The 24,906-nt window shown below is 47.4% G+C and overlaps 1 protein-coding gene across 4 annotated transcripts in view; it reads right to left on the minus strand.

The window, feature by feature from the left end:
* S100PBP (S100P binding protein) overlaps nucleotides 1-23,755 on the minus strand; it is a 412,424-nt gene extending 388,669 nt beyond the window's left edge. The window contains exons 1-2 of one of the 4 annotated variants that reach the window (XM_069625242.1): nucleotides 23,644-23,715; nucleotides 20,898-20,957 (exon numbers count right to left, since the gene is read on the minus strand). The gene's annotated coding sequence lies outside the window, so the exon portion shown is untranslated. Of the gene's footprint in view, nucleotides 1-20,897; nucleotides 20,958-23,584 lie in introns of all 4 variants that reach the window. The other 3 variants (XM_069625241.1, XM_069625244.1, XM_069625243.1) reach the window with 3 other exon arrangements.
* Nucleotides 23,756-24,906: the final 1,151 nt, after the last annotated feature.

Genomic DNA, 24,906 nt, shown 5'->3' on the forward strand with positions numbered 1-24,906 from the left:
TTGTCAATGGCGAAACATGGGAAGTAATCTGGGAGGCAATGAAAACCACATTGCGGGGCCTTACAGCAGAGGGCATTTGGAGGACAGACTAACATGAGATCCAAATTAAAGGTAAAAAGATAGACCAGGATCTTCTTAGGGAAATTCAAAATGAGAGCAGCCCTTCTGAGAAATAACCTGTAAGAAACATTCTGAAAAACTGATGCAGGCAAAACAGATGAGAAAGGTGAAAGAGCCAGAACAATCTGGCAGATAAAGTTAAAGCCCAAAAACAAGACAAGCGTAAAACTATTCAAGAGGAGGGGAAATTAATAGGGACAGTTTCAGAAACAGCAGGTTGGTTCTCAACAAAACTATCAATCCCTATACACAAGAGACCAGGAGAAGGAAGGAGCAAGGGGTGTCGTCCTACCTCCAGCGTGTGAAATTGCCAACACTTGCCCAGGCAAAGTGCAGACTTGAAAGGCAACACTACCACTATAGTTACAGATGGACATTTGGAATGTGCCTGGAGATAATGGCTTTACTACTGCATTCAATTAAAAAAAATAGGCGTGTACTTAACCCCTGCCCCCAGGTAAAGCTTTAGAATGAACTCCTTAGAGACGTGACCATTCCCCCATTATTTTTTGAAGCACTGAGAATGATGCCAAAAGGAAAGAACTGTACCTCATGCTCGTGCCATCAACATCAACCAATTTCAATGCTGAATCTGGATGCCAAGATACTAACTAGGGTCTTCGCCACGCGATTAGAGCCCTGTCTCAGAGCATTCATGCAAGTCAACCAAGGCAGACTCATAACAGGCAGACAGGGAGCAGATAATTACACAACACATTGAACCAGATGTCCCTACCAAGGCAGAAACTAGCAAGTACACAAATGTGGGTTTGTGAAGGTTAAAGTAGTTCCACAAGTTATACTACAAACCAATGGCAAGAGCAGTTTGAATTCACACAAATATAATTCACTCAGGAGCACCTGTCCCGGTTGATTCCCCCCCCCACCCCTGCCCCTCCTGTATGCCACTGCGATAGAACCACTGGCAGTGCAACTGCAAGAAAGGGAAGCCAGAGAAGCAAATACAGTTTTGGACACAAGTATAAGCTAACGCTATTCATGAATGATGTCCAAATTAACCAAACTTCCACAATGTCGCAAATTATGGAACAAATGACCAAAACTGGATTTAAAATTTAACAAAATCAATATTACTCCCATTGGGTAAAACATCGGATTATACTAACAGATCTAGAGGAACTTCCATTTGTGAAAACAGATAAAAGCATTCAATATCTAGGAATTCAATTTACTGCATAAATACATTTCAAATTGCTCAACTTGTTCTGATTAGCGATGTTACACAAATATTTTCTGCGTGAACGCATGTTATTTGTACCCAAAACATAAAGCAACAAGGCAGCATATGTTGGTGTACCACTGAAGACAGACTGTCTGTACAATTTAAAGGTTAGCTTCATGAATGAAAACAAGTGCATACATCGAAATGATTTAAAAGCTCTAAAAACAGTTGAGTGCATGTGCTCTGTGCAGTCGATGTTGCACAGGGCAGTATCCCATATTGTATGATTCACCCATAATTTGCTGTGTAAGGAGAATTTCTGTAGTATGGTGTTGCAGCAGGCAAGTTAATTGTGCACTTCTGGGGGACAGGATGGCATTTGCCCATCATTATTAGGCTATTTATTAAGGAGGGGGCTATCTTCAGGAAGCAACGGCATGCTTTACAATCATAGCTGTAAGAACACAGAGGGAAGCAAAGAAAATTAATTGAAATCAACTGTTTTCAATATAGTATTGTATTCAGTTATTTATATAGCGCTCTTTCCCCATTTGTATGGCCTCAATGCACTTTGTGGTAGGAACGCCCTTGGTGACCGTAGTCCATGTGCTGCAGGTTTTAACGGTTTTTAGAATTAGAGAAGTGTGTGTGCATTTTTACCGGTCTACGGCTCGAGTGGCTGGCTAGGCTCGACTCAGCAGCCCAAAAAGGAAGGTAAGGCACATGGGTGGGCGCTGTTGTTGGTTTGCGATAGTGCTATTGTTGAAAAATCAATGGGTGGCCAGCTACCGGATTTCTTTCGTAGGTAGTTGCTGTATGCTAGTGGCAGAGGTGTTGAGGTAAGTCAGGTGTTTCAGTGTGGGCTGCTATGTGCACTGCTAGACCGGATGGGCATAGCCGTAGCTGCAATCTACAGTGCATGGATGTTTGGCTGTGCCTGCCGCCTATGTCCACAGACGTGGTTCAAGGTATGCATACCGTAGGCTTTGATGTTTGGGTGCAGCGATCTTTGTCCAGTGTCGACGGTTTGGTCTCCTTATTCATGGTCTCCTTGTGGTGAGTCTGGGCGGTGAGGGCAAGTGAGATTATTGCGGTGTGCCACAGCGAAAGCTGCTGGCTTCCATGCATTATTTATCGTGTAGGTGTGTTGTGCATGGGGCGACTATGTCAAGGTCAGCCGCTGTGAATGCTGCCTGCATCAGAGCTGTGATTGGTACATAGGAATGTGTTGGAGCTAGGGGGTTGTGTTCAGGATGAAGTTGGGAAGAGCCAGGTTTTTAGGGTCTCTGAATTTCAGGTGATTTTCAGTGTTGCGAATGTGCAGTGGTATGTTAATGTTAAAGGACATTTGCACCGCGCAATACCACCACCAAAGTGGTCCCCTGGCGCTCTGAAAAAGGGGAGGAGAGGGGGGTGGGTTAGTGGGAATAAGCTGGAAAAGTGCAAGAGAGCAGTGATGTGCTGTTGACAGCCTCAGCCTGTGGGTCCGTTGGCCGGGCTTGGGGTGTTTTATGGTCCGTAGTCGTGTGCAAGTCTATGTGTGGTTTGTTTTGTTGTTGCATTGTTGTGAAGTTTGTGCGGATTGCTGCGTTTTAGGCTTGTGGTTGTGTTTGGTTATAGTTTGAGAGGTGTATGCAGAGGGATGGAATTGTTAGTTGGCATTGCTGTCCTTGCAATTGTGGGATTCCATCTAGGTGCGGTACAAGCCAACGGTCACATTTCTATCTAGATGCCGCACAAGCTAGGTTCAGAATTCTAAGTGTGGTGCATGCTAAGACTCACATATGCTAACAATCACATTTCTGAAATTCCATCTAAGTATGGCATATGCTAACAATCATATTTCTATCTAGATGCGACGCAGGCTAAATTGAGAATTCCATCTAGGTGCGGCATATACTAACAATCCCATTTCTGTCTAGATGCGACGCAAGCTAGGTTCAGAATTCTAAGTGTGGTGCATGCTAAGACTCACATATGCTAACAATCACATTTCTGAAATTCCATCTAAGTGTGGCATATGCTAACAATCACATTTCTATCTAGATACTGCGCAGGCCAATCTTTGTGGTTCTCTCGGGGTATGGTACTAGTTAACATTATACTGCAGGCAGTGTTTGCTGTCCAGCCATGAATAGATTTAGGCTGGTGGTCACATCTCTCTAATAATGCATGGTGTAGGTCTGTAGCGTCTAGGCCATTGAAAGTTAAGTTAGAGTGGCAGGAGCTTTCTGGAGTAGAGTAATTGCTCTACCCCCCACCCATGCCAGCACTTAGTTTTGTCGGTGTCTGGTGGCTTCATTGGCCACCAGACATAGGGAGTTCCAAATAATTCAACCCGCCCAGTCTGGAGGAGTTGTGAGGTGGGACCACTAGGCAGTATGCTGCGCGAGAGTCGAGATTCTTTGAGGAGTGAGAGGGCCAGATTTGTCTTGAAAGAATTCCAGGCCGGTGTTGTGAATGGCACAGTGGGTGATGCACATGGGGGGGGGGGGGTAGGTTTAATGAGCAGGAATGATGCTGCATTTTGGACTCTGAGTTCCCTTAGTTGAAGGTTGGGGCGCCTAGGTAGAGATAGTTTGCATAGTCTAGGTGGGATAGGATGACTGAGTGGCTTGCTGAGAAACGGTGGGGATAAGTGAGGTATGGGAAAATACACCTGAGAATCCATAGATGGAAGGAACAGGTTTTAGAGGTGGTGTGTTGGGAAGAGGGATAAGTTTGCGTCCAGCGTGCATCCAAGGTTTACCACGTTTGAAATTGCTGGTGCCTGTCCTAGGGTTTGAGGCCATGCAATCAGTTGGGGGAAGGAGAGCTGTTTTCCCACAAACTAGGATTTCAGTTTACCGAGACTTGAGGATGAGGTGGTTGGTAGTCATCCAGTGGTCAATATCTGAAAGGCAGGATGACTGGTCCGGATTGCCAGAGACTTGGGATTTTAAGGTTGATCTGGGTGTCGTCTGCATAGTTGTTGCAAGTAAGGTATGAGCGGATGATAGTGTGCAGGGGGGTCTAGACCGAAGTTCAACATAGGGGGGGGGGGGCGGGATGCTCCTTGTGGGACACCTTTCCTTACTTGTCGTGAGGTGGATGTAAACTGGTGGAGCTGCATGATTTGTGAGCGATTTGAGATGAGGTGATCCAGAAGAGGGTTGCGCCGCCAATTCCTACCGTTTATAGCCTGTCTAGTAGGATAACGTGATCGATGGTATTGAAGGCTGCAGAGAGGTCCAGTAGGACGAGTACAGAGCAGCCTTCTGCATCAGCAGTTCTTTTTAGGTCATTCCAGACGGACACTAGGGAGGATTCTGTTCCGCAGAGTGACCTGAAGCCAGATTGTACCGGGTCTAGGAGGTTGTTGGTTTCAGTGAAGAGGCCAAGCTGCTTGTATGCTGCGCAGTCCATGAATTTGTTGGAGATTGGCCGGTAGTTCTGGGGGAGGAGTGTCGTTTTTTTTAGGATGGGTTTGATGTAGGAGATTTAAGGCTTCCTGGAAAGATCCTGCAGTGAGTGAGTGGTTGAGGATTGACCAAGCGATACTACCTGCACAAGTAGAGGCTAGGATCTTTTTGGGGAGTGGGCAGGTGTCCTCAGGGGAGCTGGAAGTGCGGCTGTTACTAGTGAGTGGAATTTCTGGTGTAAGATGGGAGAGAAGAATCGAAGATATGTATTGGAGCAGCGTTTTGGGGAAGGTCAGTCTGTGGGCGAGTGGGTGACGGGGGCATGTGTTCTAATTTAGAGATGATGGCAGAGTGTCTGTCAATAGCAACATTGTGGAAGTGCTGTGATCCGGTGCCACATAGGGTTTGGGAGACATGTGGGGGGCTGGTTCGAGCATGCTGGTGATCTGAATTCTCATACGATTCTATGTAGTTCCATACTCCGGTTTCAGGCATTTAGGATTATGTTCCAATAGAATGTTTTTTTTCCGGTCTGTATGCTTTGGTTGTTCTTGCCAGGTTTTGTTCTGTGCTTTAGGGTCGGTTCTTCAGGGTTTTTAGTGATTTAAGTTTGGCAGTGAACCACCTTGGTGTTGGTCCTGATCTCCGAGTGGCCCGTTTTAGTTGGGATGAGGGGTAGTTTACCATTCTGATGTAAAATTTAAAGCCACAAAATAATTTTGGATTAACATATTGCTATATGGATGTACATGTGGCTTTATTGCCCCCAGTGGTGTGGGAGGCAGTAGTTTGTAAATTGAAATGAGAGATGGGGGTGACTGGGGCAAGTAGTTCTCCATCCCACCATTAGTTAGCAAATTACATGTCTTTCTCCCTGCTCGAGGCTGTCAGACAGGGTTCTGCGCCTCAGTGCATGCCAGATGGTGCCAGGGTCTTCAAACCCTTCAGGTGGAAAAGGGGCCATGAGTCAGTCACAAGGGGGTTAACTCTAGCAGCTGCCCCCATTATTTGCAGCACCACAGTCCGTGCCAGTAGCAGGCTTAGAACACGGCAATATATTCCTTACATTCGTTCAGGGGTTTTAAAAGTGCGCTTGGAGCACCCACCTTACAACTTCAAGCTGCATTTGCAAACTTTGTTCGTTAACTGCAGCTGTCACTCTCCTCCCATGTCATCACCTCTGTCATTGCCTTAATCATCTGTTCCATCCACTTCTTAGCCATGATATTTCGCAGGCCATGGGCAATTGGGCATGTAGTGTTTCAGATCCGTGCTGAGTGGCCATCTCTTGTGACGGTCTTGATTCAAGCCACAGGATGGACATCCAGCGGGGAGCTGAAACACTAAATGCACAAGTCTGCCTAAATGCCCATATAAATCCTTTATCAGTAGACCCACTACGGCAGTCATGTGGGGTTAGGGATCCCCAACCTTTTGTGCACAATGAGCAAAATGTGCATATCAAATGAAATGGTGAGCAACATCCATTTTTTAGCTGAACATGTTGGCGCGCAGTTCAAATTAGAAATGTAATAAATGTATGACTGCTTATAGAACACTTTAATTTGCAGTACTAAGTAGTTGCTACACCACGTGCAATTCTAGTAAAGGAAATTTGCAAAGCCTTTAACTTCATTTGACATTAAGTGGTTGTTTACAGAAATAGTTGTGGAATTGGAGTAGTGCGTAGTAAATGTTTACACACAGGGTCAAGTTGTTCAAAAATATAGGACTGCATTTAACATTACCGGGGTTTCAGGTTCTCGAGCAAAATATTTGAATGAAATTTAGTACAAATGTTTGGAAAGTAAAATTGGTCACAAGGTGAACACTGATTTTCAGGTGTTCTTTGGGGTTCTGCCCAGGGATTTTCTGGAATCTTTAGTGGCAAATCGTGCACTCCTAAGCATACAAGTTCAGCAGTACTGTTCCACAGTCATCGATTACTGTATGTGGATTGTTTTTCTTCTTCAGGAATGTTATGAAATTTGGCATTTCTTTTTAAACAAAGAGTGAACACTATACCCTTACTTTCCAGTGGCCAGGGCAGGCACTAGGAAGGTGATGTCCGACAGCCAGAGGGGCGGTTGGCGATGCCCAAGCTCGACAAGGAGGCATTGGAAACAATTACTAAAACACAAGAAATGATATTCTCATAAAACTGTTAAACAGTTTGGAGGCCACAAAAGAAAGTATCAGTTTGAGGCTTAGGTTGAAACCATCTTGGACAGAGCTATCGACAAACAACCTCCCCATGCGCAGAAGGTCCAGGTTATAGAATGGGATGACCCATGGTTCGATGTAGAATCTTGAAAATAAAGTTCAACCCTGTTTTAATGAGTGGTATGTACATGGCTAGTCAGTTTCAAAATGGTATAAAAATTGCAAAAATACAAAAAATCTAAATTGGAAACAATGGGAGCTTTCTTCGAAGAACACCAAACTTAGGTTTAATGCAGTTGTCAAAATAGGCATTATGCCATCTCCTTGAACCTTCGGCCACCAGACCCCTCCGTTATAGGCCAATTTTCTCACTGGAAATGGCTAGTAAGATATTCTCCAAATGTTTGTTGCACAGGCTGGGGGATTGTACTCAAAGTAACATCTTGAAGGCCTCTGACGAGGGCTTAGTACAGTGGAGCGCTGATTCACTGAGCACCAACATGGAGAAATATGGTAATTTGAACAAAACATTTGATGACTAGAAACAGTGGCGTTATTTACATTTTATTGGGGTCCCTAATGTTTTAATAAATCTTGTCCAACTGTAACATGCAGACATCTCAGCATGTGTCCGATATACACGAACAGGGAATTATACATCGTTTCGCCCACAAATAAGGTGAAAAGCACATATGCTAGTTGGCCCCAATGTATTCCTTTCATACGTTGATTCTAGTATTTCTCTTAGAAAAGTCGACCCTCTCTGAAGGGTACATTTTATTGCATGCCTCTTTAAACCGAAGACACAGCTAATTTGGAGTTAGCCCGGCAGATCTCCAACAAGGCCTGCTAAACACAAATGACTAGTTTGGGAACTACAGTTTGATAACAAAAATGGTGTTCGGGAAAGGGGTGAAATAATGTAGCTAGTTTTTAAATGAAAAAAAGAGATGAGGGGGCAGTCTCATTTTTATTTGAGCCTACTCTTCTCAAAAGAGTGGTGCTTGGGTAAATCATTTGTAGAAGCTAGCTAAGGGCATCATAAAGTAAAGTGCTTTTTACACGTTTACAGTTTGGGGCATTCTGATTGGACAAGTGCCTGGAGATATACAAGGCAAAGGTCTGTTCCATGATTTTTATGGCAACGAAATCTAGGGTGGTTCCACTGTCATGTCCTGGAGGGGTTGCAAAATAAATTGATGTGCTAAATAGCATAGCAGGGTGCCCTGCAGAAACACCTTGTACCGCCTAATGAGCTGAATTGGGGAGGTTTATTTTGAAGGCGTCCGTCCAGTTACGTTTTCTTTATTAAAAGCACATCTGGGATGTTCTGCTAATCACAAGATGAATTTCAGTGCACATGTGATTGCAACCTCCCCTGGTAAAGACAAATACTTGTGGTACCGGGGGGGGGGGGGGGTTGTAAGGCACTACCTATTTGGATAGGGGGTGGGATATAACTAAATTGGGCACATTAAAGTCAACTCAAAATAGCTCTTAAAGCAAGAGCTTATCAGATAGGGAGGGAGACAGATGCCCAAAATATACATAGGCTGCCCTCTTTAGCTTATTATACAGACTTACGAACACAGATACCCAGAATGCATGTGGCTGATACTAATGGTATGTTTAAATGTACCCACCCTCAATAAATGACAGTGCAGGAGGAAGTTGAAGATTTGGTTCATTTTCTGTTAATTTGTTGTTTCTCTGTTTGTATACAATTGTAATGATCAGAGTTTTATATATAGCTTGTTTGAATATGTTAAAGCTGCTTTTTTATTTGGTGCTTGTTCTATGAGAATGTAATGAAATATGACATGTTTTTAAATGTTAACTTAATGGAGAAACAAGGTTAAATATTGATTGAGTAATACTGGTCATTACATGTTAAGATTTAAAGGTCACTTCACTGGGGCTTTGGAGGTTACCTCCAAAGAATTAATTTGACATGTAATGGTAAATAGTGCATTTTAAAGCTCCTGGTGCCTGTTAAATTGGTGAAGAGGCTAGAAATAAAAATAATACTTTTCTGAAAGATCTGGAGCCCCTTCTCTGCACAAAAGGGATTTTACACAAGACTTCGTGGCAAACATTGGTCAAAACTTTGAGCATTTGATAACCACATCAAGTGGTGTGGTGGTGTTAACTAAGCATTTGGATTAATTGGCTTGTCAAGTTACAATTATTAACAGTAACCTATTGTGTTTGTATATAGGGCAAATTATGAAAGAGGTAGCATGCATTTACCTTATCTGCCCATTCTCCACGTGCCAGATGGGCAGGGTATAATGATTATGACTTTTCCACAAGGACATTATGTAATAATATAGGTGACACATTAAATATTCCGATAAATATAATGCATGGTGGCATCAAACAAACCTCATGTACAAATGCAGTGCATGCAAACTAATAAATGAAGGAAAGTTGTATAATCATGCCACTTATTTGCCCATTGTACTGTACAAAGGAACAATATGACAATTTTTTCCAGGACACAAACATGGCTCAATGATTTTACTCATTTGTCAGCTGAGCAAAGTACTTGAAGCGGACAGATTTTTTTTAAATCAATTTTTATTGGGTTTTTAGTCATATTACAGCCAACATCATTGATAATATGACCTAACAATCCCCTAAACTATCCTCCTCCCCATGCCATGCGTTTCCAATCATAAGTTCACTCCCAAGTTTGGACAGATCAGTAATACTCCCATTGTGAGTCTGGGTTCTGTCACGTCACACGGCCCACCTGAACACAAGGGTCCCATATCCCCAATTCCATCAACCTCATGGATTATCCCTCCCCTGCATCGCCTGCTCAGCACAGTATCTCCCGCTTCGGCCCTCCTTCCTTTACTCAGTCCTTCTGGCCCGGCTATCCATATTTCTCAAAAAAGGAAAGCCAGACCATCTCAATATTAACCATATATTCCGCCAAGAGATTGGTAAGGTACTCCATGTCGTAAATGTTGCGGATCTTAGCCACCCACTCACACTCTGCAGGCATGTGTGGGGTCTTCCACAATTGGGCCAGGCAGTACCTTGCAGCTACAAACATGGTGTGAAACATGTGACCCTGTTCCTCCACACCATCCTCACCTAAGCTTACCCCAAAGAGGACAAGCTATGGGGAGAGGTTCTGCTGAATTCAGTCAATCCCTTTAATCCAAGAGAGAGGACCTCCTTCCAGTATCCCCTCACCCTGGGGCAGGTCCACCACATATGTATATAGTCACCCCTCTCCTGGCAGCATTTCCAGCAGTGCAGGTCATAACCGTTCCTCATTAGCGCCATCACCAGGGTAATGCCACCTGTGCAAGAGTTTGAGGGCCTGATGTCTGTACTGAAGAGACCAGGTAGACTTTTGCGCCCTCCTACACATTCGGAGCCACAACTCATCCCCAATACCCTCCCCCAAGTCCCGCTTCCACCTGGTTCTGGAGGATGGGGGTTCTCGCGGGGCTGCCAAAAGTATTAGTTTGTACAGCTGCGCTATCCACCCATTAGACCCCTTCTGCGTTATTAGGAATTTCTCAAACTGTTAGTTCCCTTATGAGATTCACCCCCCCCTCCCCATCTCTCCTCAAACAAGGATCCTTTTAGTTGCTATAATCGGAAGGCTGAAGCCCAGCCAGACCCAGGGCCACCTCCAATTCACCCAAAGACATAAAGACATCAAACATCCACCCACCCACCCACAGCTGACCCGTCCTGCAGAGCCCCACCTCATACCATACCTGAAACGCTAGTGGCTCCTCCATCCCATCTCATAGTGGGGGCGCCCAGATACAACTCAGGGGCCATGGCTATATTGTAAACCACCTATTGTCCCCGCCCTCCTTCCAGAATGACCACAGATTATCCAGGACCGGGTGGCGCAGGCCTATTTGGAATTTGTGATCTAGGGATCCATAGCCACTCATTCAGCATTTCCAGAGCCAGTACCTCGTTGTCCATTGCCACCGAGGGTCTGGGGAAAAATGGTCCACTAAGACTTGCATCCGAGTAGCTTTGTAGTAGGTTGCCAAGTCAGGGTACTCAACTTCCAATCCTCGGGTCCGATTAATACGTCATATGCTATTCTGTGTTTCTTCCCTGCCCAGAGGAACCGCAAGAGTGCCCACTTTGCCTCAAGGGGGACAGGGGGGGGGGGTTCACGGAAAATAGATACCACAGGTCAACTGAATCCCCAACATCATTGTCTGTAGCCTGAATGGGAGCCCAGCTACATAGTTCCTCTCCGCCTCCGATAGGTGGTGAACGCCACTGACTTGCCGAGGTTAACCTTACAACCAGACATCCTCCCGTATTTCTCCAGACTTCGCAGGACGTGGGGAACCGAGTGTGACGGGTCAGAGAAGTAATGCATCTGCTAAAAGACCCAGTTTGCACCAAATCCCGCCCGCCTATACGCCTCCATACTCCGTTGCCCCGATCGAGACCGCCCATGGTTCCATTACCAATGGAAAGATCAGGAAAGAGGAGTCACCCCTGGCGTGTACCGCATTGCAAGGGAAAGAGCCTGGATTTGGTCCCATTAACCACGTCTCTAGTCATGGGTTCCGAGTACAGGGCTTCCAGCCACCGCATCCATCTTTGGCCCATCCCCATAGGCCAGGACCTCCCCATGAAGGCCCAGCTCACCCCGTCAAACGCCTTCTTGGCATCAAGGGAGAGCAGGAGCGCCCCCTTTTCCTGCATCATCCGGGAACTCATAGCATGGAGAGTTTGCGCATACTGTCTGCACCCTGCCTATTCAGCACAAAGCCCACCTGGTCTGGGTGAATCGAGGGAGACATTATTCTGGCAAAGATCTTAGCGTCCACATTGAGGAGAGAAATAGGCCTGTACAAGGCGCATTCAGCTGGGTCCTTCCATTCTTTCGGTATAACCGGTGTCAAAGCCTGTAAGGTGGCCAGGGGTATCGTGTCCCCAGCCACAATCAAGTTGTACAATTTGGCCAAGGGTTTTGCCAGCAGTAAATATAAAATCAGCCGTAAAGCCGTCTTCTCCTGGGGCCTTCCTGACCCTCAGCCCCTTAATAGCTTCCAGGACCCTCCTCTCCAATTACTTCCCCTTCCAAGGCTTCTCTATCCGAACCCGTAAGTTTGGGGAGGAGGCACTTACCCAAGTAGCACTTAATATCCTCTATCGATTCATCCATTGGCCTGGTATACAAATCCTTACATTAACTTACAAATCAGTCCGCTATAGCTTTTCCTACCCTGGAAAGCCGACTTTCACCCATCCCGGATACCAGCAACCTTCCTTTCTGTTCTGCAGCCTCTCACCCCAAGTGCCAGAATGGTCCCCACCTTGTCCCCCTTCTTGTAGAACCTCTGACTAGTGTACCTCATTTTGTTGACCACCTCCCCAAGTAGTACCGTATGAAATTCCTGTCTTGTACCTCATCTCCGAGTAAGGCCGCTCTGGCAACATCTCCCTAGGTCAGCCAGAGATGCATTGCCTTCAGCTCCACACAGATCCTATTCTCAATCATGGCCCTTTCCCGTTTCTTGCAGGACCCCTCTGCTACAAGTAAACCCCGAAACATGGCTTTGGCTGCCTCCCACACCATCACCATGGTTGTGTCTCCAGTGTTAACCTCAAAATATGCCTGCATCTCCTTACCCATGAATTCTCGAAACATCTGGTCCCTCAGCAATGTATCATTGCATCTCCACTATCAGTTTGTGGTCTAACCACGTGACAGTTCCCACCCTTGGGACACCCACCTAATCCTCCTGCTCCCTCTGGACCAGTAAAAGGTCGATCCTCATGTACGACTGGTGAGGGGGTGAGAAGGTATAACACCCCCCCCCCAGTGTCGGCCAAGCCCTGCACCACACATCCCCCCCCCCCCAAAAGGCGGTCCTGCAGGAGAATGCAATATGGTCTCTTGGTCTGACATTTTGAGGACCATCAGCCCAGCATCAGGTTAAATTCCCTCCCGCCCCCCAGGATCAGCACCCCCTCTGTCCATTTGTCCATTACTCTGAACACCTGTTATAGGAACCCCAGTTGTCCAACATTAGGGGCGTAGAGGGTAGCCAGCATCACTCGTGTGCCCTCCCGGGTACCCTTTATGGCTAGAAACCGCCCTCCGAATCCTCTTAATTTCCACCCCCTCCAGAGCAAATTTCTTTCCCAGGAATATCCCCACCCCTTCCTTCCTAGAGGCTTTATGAGAGGCCCAGAAATTCCCTGCAATCTCCCTTCCTTTGATCAGTGACTCTGCACCCCTCTGGTAATATGTTTCCTGCAGGAAGAGTACCATCAATTTCTGTTTTCGAAACATATTGGCCGTGAGGGGCCTCTTATTTTGCGAGTCGAGGCCCTTCACGTTTAGGGTACCAATCAATGCCTCGGCCATAGCCCTTCCTCACTCTTCTCTCTTCATATCTCCTGTGTCCAACTAGGCAGGGAGCTTCCCAACATGTGGATTGCATAGCATGTACGCCCCCCCCAAAGATCAGTCTCCCATCGCCCTCCATCCACCCCCTAAGTTGGGGCGTCCGCCCACCATCTTCCAAACTTGCCGGGGATGATTGACAGACCAGCAGGGGCTCCACCCCTACCCTGAATACCCTGTGTAGGAACGCTCTCTAAACACCCCAGGGTAGCAGTCAGCCACAGGTGAAGGACACTCAGTCTTTTTGTTATACGCCCTACTTGCCTCCTCCATACTTCCATGGTCACCAGTCTATCTTCTCGCCCATACTCTGCTTACGGCCGAACCCATACCTCACTTCATAAAGGAATGTGAATAAACCAAACAAACAGCAACTGCAACTCTGTGGTCGGTTCCCCTTCCACCAATAAAGCTAGGAGACAAGAAACAAGCCAACATTAAATCTCCCCATGCCGAAATGGACCCTGGAGGGTCCCCTAAAGTTCAAAGGCAGCGTAGGGTGGTCATTTGATGACATAGGTCCCCACCTTGCCTCTCCAGGGGAGTGGGGGTCTTCCACCTGAATAGGGGGAGGGGCTGTTCAGCGTCGGGAACTTAGAGCCTCTTTACCCCCTACATTGCCTCATGGCCTCTAGGGCCACGAGGAAGGGACGATCCCTGCCCATGTGCCCCAACAAATGACCTCCTCGAATGCCAAGCAGCTCCTGTGTAATTCTTTGGATCTCATCCTCAGCCACCAGGTGCTACCACACCTCTCCCCTTGCCACTTTTCCTGCAACCATTTGGTGAGGGGCCCCAAACGTATTACATTGCAGCAGCGTATAGGCGGAGAGGTCCTGAAAGATTGTCACTGTAAAGTCTCCACAGTGTATTTCTTTAATCCTCTTTGCTCTGTCAAGGACCCTCATTTTGTCACCATAATAGTGCATACGGGCTAGTACTGTCCGAGGGCCCCTCACACCTCTGCCCGCTCTGGACTCCTATCATGAGCTTATCACCCTACTCCGTGCCAAGAGCCAACCTGAAGATGGATTGTACCTTGCCCTCCAAGCCCTCAGGGGTATCCTCTTCTGCCTAGACCAGTCCAAACATTGAGGTTGTTCCGCCTCACGGTTTTCGATGCCATCCACCTTGAGGCGCATCTCCTCCCGGCGTACTATCTCCATGAAGCAGGCTTCCATCTGCATCTCAAGGAGCTCCGTGGATGTTTGGTTTGCCTCGACCACATCCATTCTGTCCTCCAACGCGGCAGACAGACAACTTGGCAGACAGGTCGACAATCCTTGCCCGCATGTCCGTTCTTATCCCCAGAATTGTCTATATATCCAATTTGATGGACGACCGCTCCGGAGGTGCTGGGTGCGAACTTCACACTTCCATTGTGGTGTTTACGGCGCAGAAGTGGAACTGGGCGAAGGTCTCTTTCCAGCTCATATAGCGACTAACAACTCCCTTGCCATGTGCTACAGGATTCCCAAAAGATGGTGCCACCAATCTCCCCTCTGTATCCTTCAAATCAGGGACCTAAGCTCCTAGGGAATAGGGTCCCACGGCAAGTCCAGGTGTGCCGAGGCAGACCGGGCCACAGGAAGTGTTACAACATGAAAGGAGACGTCCTCAAGCAGAATCCAGTATGGGGGCAGTATGCGATCTAGCTCCTCAGGGACTAGCTACTAGGCATGGCGTTCTGCCACTCGCACCCTGTCCAACCAATCTTGAATGGGGAGGGGGACTTTGCACCAGGTACTTGTGATTGCTTTATGTGTGGGGCTTGCACTTGTGACTGGATGCCCTTCTTGAGCTGTGAATCGTGGTATGGACAGGCTCCACACCAACGCCTCATAGGGCCCTCTGCTTTACTTCCCAGTTCATACGTGAAGTATGTGGCTCTGCGTACTGTTCCGGGTCATATCCCTCGGTGTTCCATGTCTCAGGTGTGCAGCGCTTTCCATGCATTTCACAAGTGTCCTGGGCACCCCTCCCTTACTCACCTGGTGAGTGTGTGTTATCCGGTTTGTCACCGCCGCAGGCCCTCCTCCCTGCATTACGTTCCCGGCGAGGCACGCTCCCGCGTCAGCCTCACCGCCATCACCTCTGCTGGGTTAGAGGGGGACCTCCAAGAGCCCCCCCCCCCCGATAGTTATTGCAGGGAGCTGGGCTACTCTTTCTTGGCCGGGGAGCGGGTAGCCATCCCACAGTGGCACCATCTCTACAGGTCCGCAGCTGGTAGCTAGTTCAAGAGCCTGCCCCCATTAATCTGCCACGAGGCTCGGCAGGCCCCGGAGAGGTCAGGCCCATAATAGAGCTCCTCCGGGCACCACAACATAGGGTCCACTGCTTCTTCGAATCACGACACATTCACAAGCCCTAAGCAGGGTTCTGTGAGCATCGATGAGAAAGTTAAATGCAATTTCGCCTCATTACGTCCAGGGCAGGCGACAGAGCTTCAGTGTCAGGCAACCATCTTTGCCTGCGCACCCTGGTGGCCCCGAGGACCGTGTTTTAGCAATGATGTTGCTATAATAATTAAGGACATTTACCGAAAAATAATTGCACGGTGGCAACACACATCTTGCATGTATAAAAATAAACTCGCTGGAACAGCAGGCTTATTGGCAAAGATTCTTGCACAGTACAGGACTCTGTCCTGGCTATATTGCTACTGAGGTTGCATCCCTTCAGCACCATGGCCCAGAGCAACAATTTAGGGAGCCACAAGCAACATGTTGCTCCTGAGCTACACAGTGATCACTGGTAGAGTATACATTATGAGACAAAAGAAATACAGCCGGTGGGTGGGGTCGTTATATTATAGCCACAGATTATTCAAGAGCCTTCAATTGTCAGCCCACCGACCAATGTATTTCTTGGTCCCCTCATTATGTATTGAATTTCCTGCCTGTAAACTAAAATGTCACATCAGACATCACATGAGATGTCAATCTAAAAGCACTGTCACGGTTAAAAGGAGAGAAGAATGACCTCAGTTACACAGACTAATAACTTGAATCTATCAGTTATAGTTACTTGTTGACTAGTTCATTTTAGTACTGTGCCATCTATCACCAACACAGACTGATTCAATAAGGCTACTTTACTTCCAATTCCAGGGGCAAATATTGAGGCAAATGTATACAAGTGCAGCTACAGCAACTGTTAGGTGAAGTAATAAAAACAACCAAACCCTACAATGATGAAGAGGTAGATGACCACCATAACACCGACACCGCCGGCCCATCATGTGAGGAAATGCTGCTGGTACCCTCCATTAAATGTCAAATTTCAGCAGTGTTACGCTAAAATCAGAGAAGAAATAAAAGATGGCTTTCCCATTTGCTGTCTGTAAAAAAAAAAAAAATATTCAACTAAGGGCGGAAACGCATCCAATATGTTTACGCATCTTCGAGAGCACCATCAAGAAGTTTTTTTTAACACAGCCATCCATGAAAAGGAAACAACTTGCTACTCCTGCCACTTCACTACTACAGCAGATTCCATAGAAGCATCATCGAGTACAAAGGCATTCATCACCAAATAAAATCTAGGAGTGTAACGTGCACACTGGTGCAGTGCACTGTATCACACACAGCAGCACACAGGCCCAGCTTGGACTGGCGAGGTACTGGTGTGTAAGTTGTAGATTTTAACTTACCTACCTTAGTTTACTTTTGAGTAAAAAATAAAAAAATGTTCATTTGCAGTGGTGCTGCCAATCCCCAGAAAACCTCACTCAATATACAATGGAAAATATTTTTGAGAAGCAAAAGAAATGACTGTACCTCTAAATCTGCACAACTGTTGCTTTCTTCATTGCAAAAGATATGGTTCCCAATTACATAGTAGAAATACCAGGTTTCAAGCATTTAGTAAACCAGTTGAATCCTAAATACGAAATGCCATAAGGAAAAAAAAAAATCTGGAAAAAAATCCCAAAATTGTATTCAGCTTTGAGAAATGAAGTGCAGGAAGCAGATGCCAGAGCCAGGTGGTTTGCAGCAACTACTGACCTTTGGACAAGCAATGGTGGCAAAGGCTAGCCATACATTAGCCTGACACTCCACATCGGGCACATGCAGTGAGACTGCATGACTGGTGAGAAGACCATACAGCAGAACACATAGCTGAAATATTTGAAGGCATGCTACAACCATGGCAGCTAGACATTAATAGACTTACTAGTATTGGCACAGATAAGGCCTCAAACATGAAGAAAGCTTTTCAACAGGTACTTAAAAGTACTACGCTTAAGCTGCTTTGGCCACAACTTATATTTAGGGATTCAAAAGAGTTTAAAAAATTCAGTGCGTTGGACACAGCAGTGATAAGTTGCAGACTGCTGGTTGAGTCATTCAGCCGCAGCAGGAAAATACGAGAGCTAACCTTTAAACAAATGGAACTCAACATTCCCCCGATTCATGATGTAGTCACAAGGTGGAGCTCAACATGACATGATAGAGCACTTCATTGAGCAGCAGCAAGCGGTGTTTGCAGTTCTTGCGGCAGATAGAAATCTTTGGCATATGATGCCAAAACAAAATGACATGACGAACCTGGAGTACATTTCATTAGTACTTAGGTCAGTCCACATGTTCAGATTCCCTTGCTAGCGGCACATGTCACCACATCAGCAATCAGACCAATTTTTAATCATCTATTGAATAACGTTCTAGTTTATGCTTCCACTGATCGTCCACTAGCGAGGGAAATATTGCAGCAGACCCGAGCAGTAGATACGAGGCACCCGAAACACGATTGTTGCTGGACATCTATTCATTCCTGGATCCAAGGTTCAAAGAACACTTCCTCAGTAACGTCACTGATCAGGCAGAAGCTATAAAAGAAAATGCTTCACAAGAAAAACACAGCCTGGAAGGTGAGAATCGGGTAGTGAAGAACAACAGTGAGAAGCAGCTGCAAAGCTTTGGTGTTCCATCACCAAGTCCAACTCCAATACTAGCAAGCAAAAACACAATTGATGTTATTCCCAGAAAAGGCCTACATGATTTACTGTGGGAAAAAATCACAGAAAGTGTGAAACCGTCCACCTCTGATACACCGAGTAAGAGACAGCAGACTGAACCAGAAGCAGCCATCATTGCTCAAGTCTGCCAACCCTTCCAAGAAGTGAGGATCCCAACAACATCAAAAGGATTTATCTATTCCATCATATCTAGCCAAAAAATACCTGTGCATCCCAGCAACTAGTGTTCCTTCTGAACGGGTCTTCAGAAGGTGTGGCTACATATTGTCACATATCTACAGAGCATGTACACATGCTGGTATTTCTGTATAATGTGCGATTATTTTTTCTATTAAAAAAAAGGTCTACTGTTCACTCAGACTTGCATTCTAATACTTCAAATCTTTTCAGACTTTGAATGTAGGCAGATATATGATCATTTTGACAGTGTTACCTTGGTAGTGTTGCTAAAACAGCAAACCAAAAGGTTTCGCATAACCCCTCTGAGCACCCCTTCTCGGACCATCATTCTTCAGAAGGAACGAAACATTGCATTTGCAAATTGGGCGTTCCTCTCTCTGTGATGGCAGGTTGACCTTGTAAAACAATAGTCTGGTGAGGCGATTGCCGAGAGCTATGCCTGCAGTTGATTGATTTTAAAACCTTCCAGCCATATTTTAAGACCCTAGGGTCATACATGTCTTGGCCTCCTACTTTAGTTAAACTTCTAAAAAGGTTGTATTGGTATGCAAAGTTAAATTGGACCTCCTGCTCCATTGAGTTAAAACTAAAATAAATAAGTCAGTAAGAACCAAGACAACTTTTTGATGTTTTCTTGTTTGTGTATTGGTTCTTGTTGTCAATGTAACTTTTCCTGGTAAAATATTTAAGACAATGCTTATACACACACGTGCGCACTATACCGCAATAACCATGGTATACCGGCATCTCAAATGAAGGTAATACCGCCAATAAATCATGGTGACCTTGAGAGTGCAGATATTAGTCATAAAATGACTAAAGAAAGGAAATGTAACCACATTTCGGGAAATAAGATAAAAGGTGTTTAAGAATAAGGAGAAACATCAAGTTTCTGAAGATCAGGGAGCAATAAATTCAAGTGTGAGGAACAGAGACCGGGAAGCACCTATCCCCACGATGTACAAAGCTGGAGGAGGGTACTACCAGTAGATTTTGAGCGGTTGATCGGAGAGAACGGGCTGGGTAGTAAGAGCATATCTTAGAAACAAGACAGGTAGGAGCCATGCCATGGAGGCACTTTCAACAAGACAGAGGGTCTTGAAAAAGATACTCTGTTGTGCTGTAACTAATTAATGGTCAGTCGAAAGGACGAAATCAAAGCAGTTTTAGAGGGATTGAAGAGAAGTCTGATGGCTGCATTTTGGGAAACCTGAAGGTGTTATACCTGGCCTGTAGGAATTCCGGCTAGAATATTGTTGCGGTAGTCAAAACATGGGGCCACACCCATACTTTTCTTAATTCCAGTTTAAACGAGCAAAGGACAATTGAGTCATGGAAAAGTTACGAGTTCCCACAAAATATTGAAGCAGAAGGATTACCCCTTGGAATGAAATACTTCAGTAAAGATACACCGAGTAAGAGACAGTGCCACAAAAATGAAAAAAGGTCTTGCATTCGTTTTTTGTTCTTCTGATCTAATGGCTCGACTGTACAGAAACAGTGAAACATATCTGGGGTGGAGAGTGGGAAATTTCAAAAGGAGATAAAGGAAAGGCTCCAAATGGAGCAGCACGGTTACGAAAAAGAAAAAACACAATTTGAAGAATTGCACACTACATTTACCATCTTCAAAAACACTACATTAAGCAACTTAAATAAAAAAAAACGTCATAACAAATTGTTCATTAGCTGGCACAACCTTGTTTATTTTTGCCTATGCTCCTGGGTTCTTTTATTTAAGAAAAATAAAGTAGCAGCCCTTTCATTACAAGTTTAGTTTTCAGCACAATCATGAGCAAAAAAGTAAAATCTGCACTACTATATCTCGAGCTCAGTCTAGTGTGCGTTATGGCCTTTGAGGCGAAAAGGCATCCACAGTGCTCATGATGAGTATTTTGATATGACCAAACCCCAACATAGACGAGCCTGTACACGCAGAGCCCCCAGAGTTCGAAATTACTGGGAGCTAGCCTCAAAGAGCTTGAAACAGCTACCAAAACCTACTTTTGGCTCCCCAGGACAACGGGTGCCCTAGCAACATACAACGGTGACATTAACTTGGCGTATTTGAGAAGGTTAATAAAGAAGAATTAGGACATAAGGATCATACATAATTGCTAAAGGTTAAATGGTGCCTCGCATGTGGAAGTGACATTTGCATGTGCACTGTGTATTCTCAGCTGCCGACTGGGTGATGCCAGACACCCAGGAGCTGATTTTAGCTCCTTCACACGGAATCTTAATTTCAAACCGTGCCATGGTTAACCAGTCCTGTGGAAGGCTTAGCTTTTCAACTTAAACTTTGTGCACAAAACAGAAGTGTACTCAAAAAGCAAAAAGGTACAACGTTTTGTATACAAGTTAGACAGAGGACTGTGTACATTAAATCTCGGGCTTGATCATCAAAAGACACCCTTCTTCGGATGTAATGGCAGAGGAGCAGAGACCCACCTTGGCAATAAATATGCCCACTGTAGGATGAGTTGGGGTTCAGGAGGTTCTTGCGCACAGCTGGAAGGACAAAGCAGATCATTAACCTGCAGCTACAAACCCAATGCTGGCCTGGACGCCTTAGGACAGAGATGGTGCTTCCGCCCATGGACCGACTACCTTTCAGAAAACACCACTAAGATACATTGCCAATCAAGCTAGCCCGATACGCCTGCCTCTGCCCTAATCTCCCCCCAAGAACATGTCACCCTCGCCCCTTCACAGCCTCAGTCATGCCGACTCTACCCATTCCAACCATCTCCGATCCTTCGCCATCTCATAACACTCCCTGCCCACTTCACCTCCAGAAACTTCACTGTCACTAACCTACTGCCCCATCCCAAATCCACACAAACTCTTAGCGGGTCTCATCCTGTGCTCTCCATCCACGCACTCGAAATGTCAGACCACTCAACTCACTAGTCTTCGCCTCACTTCTCATATTTCCCAGCTCTCCTTTGCCCTCAATTATACCTCATGTAACCCCCATTCTTTTGCTACCCGCTTGCACCGCACCCCTTTTCCTGCTCCGCCTCCATTTTCTGCAACCACTAAGTGGCACGCTCTTCCACCTGCCAAGTCTTGCTTCTTTCTCCTCCCATTGTCCACCCATCTACACTCCCACCCTTCAGCTGCCGTTTCTTGCTTCTGCCTCCCCACCAGTCCAACCCATGCCTGCTTCCTCTGCCGGACCAGCCTACCATGCATTTCCCCTTGCATCTCCCCCCCTACCAATCTACCCAGCGCCTTGCATCTTCCCCCCCTACCAATCTACCCAGTGCCTTGCATCTTCCCCCCCTACCAATCTACCCAGTGCCTTGCATCTTCCCCCCCCTACCAATCTACCCAGCGCCTTGCATCTTCCCCCCCCTACCAATCTACCCAGCGCCTTGCATCTTCCCCCCCTACCAATCTACCCAGTGCCTTGCATCTTCCCCCCCCACCAATCTACCCAGTGCCTTGCATCTTCCCCCCCTACCAATCTACCCAGTGCCTTGCATCTTCCCCCCCCTACCAATCTACCCAGCGCCTTGCATCTTCCCCCCCCTACCAATCTACCCAGCGCCTTGCATCTTCCCCCCCCTACCAATCTACCCAGCGCCTTGCATCTTCCCCCCCCTACCAATCTACCCAGCGCCTTGCATCTTCCCCCCCTACCAATCTACCCAGCGCCTTGCATCTTCCCCCCCTACCAATCTACCCAGCGCCTTGCATCTTCCCCCCCTACCAATCTACCCAGCGCCTTGCATCTTCCCCCCCTACCAATCTACCCAGCGCCTTGCATCTTCCCCCCCTACCAATCTACCCAGCGCCTTGCATCTTCCCCCCCCTACCAATCTACCCAGTGTCTTGCATCTCCCCCCCACCAATCTACCCAGTGCCTTGCATCTTCCCCCTCCTACCAATCTACCCAGCCTTGCATCTTCCCCCCCCCTACTAATCTACCCAGCCTTGCATCTTCCCCCCCCTACTAATCTACCCAGCCTTGCATCTTCCCCCCCTACTAATCTACCCAGCCTTGCATCTTCCCCCCCTACTAATCTACCCATCCTTGCATCTTCCCCCCCCCTACCAATCTACCCAGCCTTGCATCTTCCCCCCCTACCAATCTACCCAGCCTTGCATCTTCCCCCCCCACCAATCTACCCAGCCTTGCATCTTCCCCCCCCACCAATCTACCCAGCCTTGCATCTTCCCCCCCTAACAATCTACCCAGCCTTGCATCTTCCCCCCCTAACAATCTACCCAGTCTTGCATCTTCCCCCCTAACAATCTACCCAGCCTTGCATCTTCCCCCCCACCAATCTACCCAGCCTTGCATCTTCCTCCCCCACCAATCTACCCAGTGTCTTGCATCTCCCCCCCACCAATCTACCCAGTGCCTTGCATCTTCCCCCTCCTACCAATCTACCCAGCCTTGCATCTTCCCCCACCAATCTACACAGCCTTGCATCTTCCCCCCCCTACTAATCTACCCAGCCTTGCATCTTCCCCCCCCCTACCAATCTACCCAGCCTTGCATCTTCCCCCCCTACCAATCTACCCAGCCTTGCATCTTCCCCCCCACCAATCTACCCAGCCTTGCGTGTTCTACCCCACAAGTCTACCCTCTTGCCTCTTCCTCACGTTTCCTCCTCACTCCACCCCTCCCGCGCCCCTCACTTCCCTCTCGCTCCCTCCAGACACCCCGGGCCGCCTCCACTTGACCCGGCCGTCCCTCACCCCGGTCTTACTGCCACCTCAGGCCCGCTGAAGCGCCCCCTCACTTCCCGCTTTCCCTCTCGCTCCCTCCAGACACCCGGGCCGCCTCCACTTGACCCGGCCGTCCCTCACCCGGGTCTTACTGCCGCTTCAGGCCCGCTGAGGCGCCCCCTCACTTCCCGCTTTCCCTCTCGCTCCCTCCAGACACCCCGGGCCGCCTCCACTTGACCCGGCCGTCCCTCACCCCGGTCTTACTGCCCCCTCACTTCCCGCTTTCCCTCTCGCTCCCTCCAGACACCCGGGCCGCCTCCACTTGACCCGGCCGTCCCTCACCCGGGTCTTACTGCCGCCTCAGGCCAGCTGAGGCGTCCCATTCACCTCCCGCTTTCCCTCTCGCTCCCTCCAGACACCCGGGGCCGCCTCCACTTGACCCGGCCGTCCCTCACCCGGGTGTTACTGCCGCCTCAGGCCCGCTGATTCGCCCCTCGCTTCCCGCTCTCCTCACTTTTTTTCCTCAGCGGAGGCGCGCACACGCAGCTTCTCTCTGACTGGACGCGGTTTGGGCGGGAACGTCCTGCGCTCGTCTAACCGCCGCCCGCGCGCTTCCAGGCTATTCTATTGGCGCCCGGTTTCCATTAGAGAAATGCCCAAGCAACGCATCCTCGTCACGTGACTCACACGCAGTGCTCCAGCCAATCACGCATCGAGAGCTAACCGCGTCGCCTCGTGATCAGCTTTCACGCGGGAAGACCCTGGTGGGCGGGGACTTAACGCATGCGCATTGGGCATTGCAGTGAAATGGCGATGGCGCCATACACAGGCCGGGCGGAAACCAGAGGTCGAAGTGGGAGGGGACGAAAGGGTACGACTCATTTCTCGTGGAAATCGGGCATAGTTCCATTACTTTAGACCTGGAGTACAGTTGAAGGACAATAGGACAGGCCACTTAAAAAAAAGAAAGTAACTGCTGGGGATTTGAAACTATGCACTGATTTAACAATCCTATGCTAAACAATCTTGTGCTATCTCACAAGTGTTTGCTAAGCTTTGTTTATTTAAATGGACTGCTTGTGAATGAAGCCTAATCCCAGGCAGTCACGCAGCAATTTGGGAATTGCCATGGCCGTAATTTTAGGATGGGACAGGGGTGTTTTTCCTCCCAACTTTCACGGCATACCGTTTTGTCCCCATTCATTTGGCTGGGGCACCTTTTCTTCAGATGTCATGCCCTCCGCCCAACTTTTTCAGCAAAGTTACTCCACTGGGAATTGCTGTAGACACAAGGGGCTTGTTTAGGCACAGAGGTGTTTGATTCATTGATTGATTATTTATTATGTGCTTTTACACAAGTGTTTCAAAACGCAACCATACAAGGGAGGGAGAGACATTGGGAAAACAAGACAAACAATCTTACTAGACATGGTACATTCAGATTATGCAGGCGAACAGAAAAGGAAGTGTGTGGGGCGGAGGGTCATTGGGACCAAGTGCGCCCATTCCCGTCAGTACATAGGTCAAGTGTAGAGAGATACCACTCTCATGGGTCGTAACGGAAGTGCAGTAGTGCTGCGGCAAGTGCAGGAGACTGGCGAGGACAGCCTGGGACCTGTGAAGCTCTGAAGGTACACCAGGCAGCCAGTCAGCCAAACTGAGCAGAAGTAGAGGAGAGAGAGAGCAGAAAGAGGTGGTTTGCAGGGGAGACGGAGAGAGAAGGAGGAGGCGAAGAGGAAAGTCTTGAGGAGTTTCTGGAACTTAAGGAGATCCGGCT

The sequence above is a fragment of the Ambystoma mexicanum genome, chromosome 11, assembly GCF_040938575.1.
Source record: "Ambystoma mexicanum isolate Mex_15411 chromosome 11, UKY_AmexF1_1, whole genome shotgun sequence".
NCBI lineage: Eukaryota > Metazoa > Chordata > Amphibia > Caudata > Ambystomatidae > Ambystoma > Ambystoma mexicanum.